At 42.8% G+C, this 4,959-nt stretch overlaps 1 pseudogene; it reads right to left on the bottom strand.

Moving 5' to 3' along the window:
- Positions 1-598: 598 nt before the first annotated feature.
- LOC134481461 (large ribosomal subunit protein uL29-like) lies at positions 599-1,517 on the bottom strand (annotated as a pseudogene).
- Between the last annotated feature and the right edge of the window lie 3,442 nt (positions 1,518-4,959).

Below are 4,959 nucleotides of genomic sequence, written 5' to 3'. Positions count from 1 at the left end.
CCCTCTCGAAAACAATCCAGATTTCTTATAGAGTAAAAAAATCCAGAGTAGCTGCTTTGGGGTCAAGTGGCAAACTTTCTGGGTTGCTAGAAATAATCTGTGTTTTGATAGGGTGTGAGGTACAAGGGTGTATGTATTTGTCAGAATTTACCCAACCATGTCACTAAAGTTCTGTTCAGGTTGCTGAGGGAGACTAACATGCCAACTCCATTTTCTATGAAGTCACTGAGCAAGCTTTCTGAGGAAACTCTAGTTCCTGACTGGGTCTCCAAAGCTAGGAGAGTAAACGGCAGAGAGAGCTTACATGGGTCATGCAAGACAGTTGAAATGAAGATATGAAGATAAGACGATGCGAAAAGAAGGTCACAGGTGTCAGAGCCCCTGTGGGACTGAGGACCAGAGATCACATCAAAGCTCATAACCACTGATGCCTGCATCAAGGTTTAAATACAGGACCAGAGGTGTGCATAGCTAAGCAGTCGCCTTCAAAGCGTAGTCTAGCCCATCACCAACTCTGATAAGTTGTGAGGCCATGTGAGATTTCTTTGCTAGAAGCAAAGATTTTCCTCTGAAAAACAAAACAAAACAAAACAAAAAGTCTTGCAAGGAGGCACCTTTAATCCCAGCACTTGGGAGGCAGAGACTGGCCAGTCTCTGAGTTTGAAACCAGCCTGGTCTACAGAATAAGTTCCAGGACAGCCAGGACTACAATCAAAGAAACCCTATCTATCTCTTAAAGCAAAAACCAGAACAAAAGAAAGTTTGTCCTCTGCCTGGCACCAGGCTTCAGTCTCCTTCTCCCAGCTTGAGATTCCAGGGGAAATTCCTATTTCTCGGGGGACCATTGTTTCCATAGTCTGAGAGTCAAAGGGAGGGGCTCAAATGTCTCTTTAAAACATCCCCATTCCTGTCAAGCCGGTTTACAAAACCCCTACTCCTACAAGGAATCTCTTCCACTCTCAAAGGGAAGTAATAACATCGGCCTGCTCCCTCGTAAGTTGTTGTAAAGAATCGTTTTGTTTTTTTGTTTTTTTTTTTTTAAAGTCAGTCTTGCACTTTATTGCCATTGTCGTCTCAGGTCTTGACTGCGTGACACACAGTGAGTACAGGGCTCCTCCCGCTGCTGCTTCTTGGACTTCAGTTTCTCTTCGTGCTTGGTGAGCCAGCAGCACACAGCTATAGTCTTCAGGTCCAGGGGCTTGAACTTCTTTCCCTTGTAGAATTTCCTGAGGTTTTCCTTTTGAGTCTGATTAATGACGTGAGGACACGGACGATGGATTTGCGTACGACTCCTATCCTGGAGAGCTTGGATGCTGCGCCTCCTGTCACGTTGGCTTCTCCAGTTGTTTCAACAGTTTCTCCTTCTTGCCACGCAGGTCCTGAGCCTTAATCTTGGCCGTTGATGTGTTATTCACCGCTGAGGCTGCCTGGTTTGAGAAAAAGAGGAAAGGGCAGATTTTTGTAAAGAATCTTATGGACACATACACGATCACATTTTGCAAAGTATGAAATACCATAGACCATCCAAACTCCCTTTTAGTATGCTTTTTAAAAAAATTGTGGTAAAATGCTTATAAAATCTATCATCTTAAACATGTCTGTGCATGTTTTTGTGTGTTTGATGATCCATCTGTGTTTGTGTGTGCAAATGCACATAGAGGCCTAGAGACTGATAGACAGTGTGTGCAAGTATATATAGATGCCGATAGACCGTGTGCAAGTGCACGTAGATGCAGATAGACCGTGTGTGCAAGTACACATGGAGGCTGATAGACAGTGTGTATAAGTGCACATAGAGGCCAATAGACAACCAGGTGTTATTCCTTGGGGATTGTCAACCTTGTTTTCTGAAACAGGGTCTCTCATCAGCTCAGACCTTGCTAATGAGATTAGGGGGTCTTCGAGCCCCTGGGAGAGTCCCACTTCTGCCTCCTCAGCTCTGGGATCATAAGCCATGCCACCACATCCAGTTTTTCGCACATGTTCTAGGATTCAAATGTGGGGGTCCTCATGCTTCTGTGGTAACTGTTTTTACCAACTAAAGTAACAAGCATCCTAGCTTTTCTCAGGCATGATGTAGTGTAGAGTGGCACAACCACTGCCCATGAAACAACTCCCCATTGTCGCCTTCTCTGACATCAACCATCCTTCTCCTGTGTCCCTGAATGTGACTGCCCTAGGTACCTCAGATGAGTGGACTCGGACAGAATCTGTCTTTCTGTGACTTCAAGGTTCATGTGCGTCGGAGTGCTTTGCAGAATTTCACTTTCAAAGCTGAAGATGCTCTGTTGCTATCTTTTTGTTTGCCCATTCACCCATCATGGGACAGCTGGATTGTTTTCACTTTTCGGTGTTTGTGAATAACGATGCTTTGAGCACAAATGTATAACTATTTATTCCAGGCCCTGAACTTGACTATTTTGAATAAATACTAGAATTCAAATTCCTGTATTATATGATAATTCCTTTAAAAAAGAAAGTTTGGAGGGACTGTTTACATAATGACTTTACCATTTCACACTCACACTAGTAGTTCACAAGGGTTCCTTGCCTATACTTGTTAGTCTCTAGACTGTTTAAATAACAGCCAACCCAATAGGGGTGAGGTGCTATCTTATAGTTGTGATTTTCATTTCCCTAACAATTAATGGCATTGAGATCTTTTCTTGCTTCGCTGCCATTTGTATAATCTCCTTTTTTTTTTTTTTTCATTTCTTTTTTTTCCGGAGCTGGGGACCGAACCCAGGGCCTTGTGCTTGCTAGGCAAGCACTCTACCACTGAGCTAAATCCCCAACCCCGTGTAATCTCCTTTTGACCTTTCAAATCCTCAGTCTGTTTTCACTGGGTTGTTTTTTGTTGGGTCTATGCTAAGTCCTTTGTGAAAGAAGCTAAAGAAGAAAAGGATACTATGGGTACAAGATGCTATACTTTTAATCATTACTGCAAACTTTAAAAATATTTTTTGTTTGTTTGCTTTATATGTACATGTGTTCACCTGTGTGAGTTAACATGCACCATGGGCATACAAGAGCCCTCGGAGGTCAGACAAAGGTGTTAGATGCCTTGGAATTGGAATTACAGGAGGTTGTGAGCTGCCGTGTGGGTGTTGGGAACTGAACCTGGGTCCTCTGGAAGAGCAGGAAGCATACTTAACCTCTGAGCCATCTTGTCCAGCCTAATAACCGTGGAGCCCTCTGGGTCATTCCATCTTAAATTCCATTGATCTGGCTGTAATTTTTCACCTTTCCACCCAACCACAGAAGTGTGCACACATACGTACACACTGGCCATGCTTTCTTTCCACTCTCTGGCTGTCATCAGTATGTCTGCTCTTGCCTTCTACGTGCTGCCTTCAAATGAATATGGACAATGTTAGTCAGCATACATGTTAAATACTAAAAAGTATGAGTAATACTTGATGGCCATTAGAAATGTTTAAAAGTATGTCATCTCAAGGGAATCACTTTACTAAAAAAGTCGGGTGGTTACATATGTACCGAAGCCGCTGAAAATAGAAGTTTTAAATATTTATTTTTTACAGCAAAGCAAGTACATGGGACTTTGTTTGGGATGAGCAGCGCCTAATTGTTGACACAGTGACATATTTACTATGAATGCTTCAGGCCTTCGCTTAGGCTTGTTACCATTCAGGTCTTACAACTTGTTAACCTGTTTACTCCAGTCTAAGTTCTGCTACCTCTCCTTCAGTCCTGGCCTGCTTCTTCCTCTGTGTCTGACTGGGAAATTCTCCCACATCTAACTCCCAGAATTCCTATCTGCCTATTCTCTCCTCTTTTGCAGTAGGCCACCAGATTTTTATTGACTGGTGGTGCTTTTACATACTGCACAATAATATTATTCCAACAAGCAAGGTAGGAACCAATTTGATTCAAAGAACCCACGTGAAGATGGAAAGAGAACTGGCTGTACAAAGTTGACCTCTGACCTCTACCATGTGCACCAGGGGCACGGGCACCCAAGCTCACATGCTCACAAACACAACGATAATAAACACAATTTTTAAATAGTGTAAAAGAAAGCAAAACTTGCTCCAGATTGAACCTTAAAAAGCAGTAAAGTTACACCATTAAATATATATGTCAATCCTGGGAAATATAAATTGAAAAGGACCTTACGAAACAGAATTAGAACATGAAAAAGAAGTTCCTTAGGGAGAGGGAGAGAGGTAAATACAGAAGGTGGGAAGAGGGTGTCTTAGAGTTTTATTGCTATGAAGAGAAACCATGACCATGGCAACTCTTATAAAGAAAAATATCTAATTGGGGCTGATTTATAGTTTCAAAAGTTTAGTCTGTTACCATCATCATGGCAGGAAGCATGGCAGCCTACAAGCAGAGCTGGTGCTGGAGAGGTAACTGAGAGTTCCACATCTGTGTCAGCAGGTAGCAGGAAGAGAGAGTGACACTGGATCTGGCTTGAGCATCTGAAACCTCAGAGCCCACCCACAGTGACACACTTCCTCCACAAGGCCACGCCCACTCCAATAAGGTCGCATGCCCTAATTCTTTCAAATGGTGCCACTCCCTACCAGCCTACAGGGGCCATTTTCAGTCAAACCACCATAGAGGATAAAGGGAAATTTCAGGATACAAGTAATATGATAGGGAAATGGGAAAGCGGAAGGGGAGGGAAGTAAACACAGAAGGAGGGCTGTCTAAAAAGTCTTCATCCCTCATTAAGAAAGCTTTCTCTTTGCAATGGATGGAAACCATTACAGAAAACCACAACTAATCAAAATGTAGACTTATGAAGCCTAGCCCTGAGAGATACACCTATAAAACACTCCCACACCTAATGCTCAGAGAGCATTACAGGAGAGGGGACAGAATGATGTTAAGAGTTCGATGATCAGGGAGTTCGCTATGAGACTGTGTCACCTAGTAATATTAGAGACTATACTCATAGAATCTCACTAACATGACTGCCTATCTTTTTTT

The sequence above is a fragment of the Rattus norvegicus genome, chromosome 13 (genome assembly GCF_036323735.1).
Source record: "Rattus norvegicus strain BN/NHsdMcwi chromosome 13, GRCr8, whole genome shotgun sequence".
Taxonomy (NCBI): Eukaryota; Metazoa; Chordata; class Mammalia; order Rodentia; family Muridae; genus Rattus; species Rattus norvegicus.
Note: the sequence above shows the minus strand (reverse complement) of the source record. Positions and strands in the feature narration are given on the sequence as shown.